We start from the raw sequence: 327 nt of genomic DNA, 5'->3' as shown, positions 1-327 counted from the left end.
CACTCTTTCACGACAGCGTTGATATTGCTGTTTCACGCAGGTTGTGCGGGTTGGTAAGAAAAAATATGCCTAGATGGATGTTTCTCTCCTTTGGTGTGATCCGGGTGTGCGGTCTGCTGGAAAAGCCACGCTGATGCATGCTCACCCTGACAGCGCCGAGGGCTTGCAGCAGGGACGGTGGGAAGCAGCAAAAAGGTGGGGGAGCTGGGGCTCCCCGTCCCTGCTTGGAGGGGACAGAAGAGCATCCTGCACGTGGAGAGGTTGGGGATGCAGAGCTGCCCTGGGTGGCAGGATGGCACCGTGCAGCTCCTGCAGCTGCCACAACCT

The 327-nt window shown here is 58.7% G+C and overlaps 1 protein-coding gene across 1 annotated transcript in view; it reads left to right on the top strand.

Annotated features, from left to right (window-relative positions):
• Positions 1–327, top strand: part of EPHB3 (EPH receptor B3) — a 16,459-nt gene that overhangs the window by 2,677 nt on the left and 13,455 nt on the right. The gene's annotated exons all lie outside the window — the stretch shown is intronic.

The sequence above is a fragment of the Buceros rhinoceros genome, unplaced genomic scaffold, assembly GCF_000710305.1.
Source record: "Buceros rhinoceros silvestris isolate BGI_N320 unplaced genomic scaffold, ASM71030v1 scaffold7503, whole genome shotgun sequence".
NCBI lineage: Eukaryota > Metazoa > Chordata > Aves > Bucerotiformes > Bucerotidae > Buceros > Buceros rhinoceros.
Note: the sequence above shows the minus strand (reverse complement) of the source record. Positions and strands in the feature narration are given on the sequence as shown.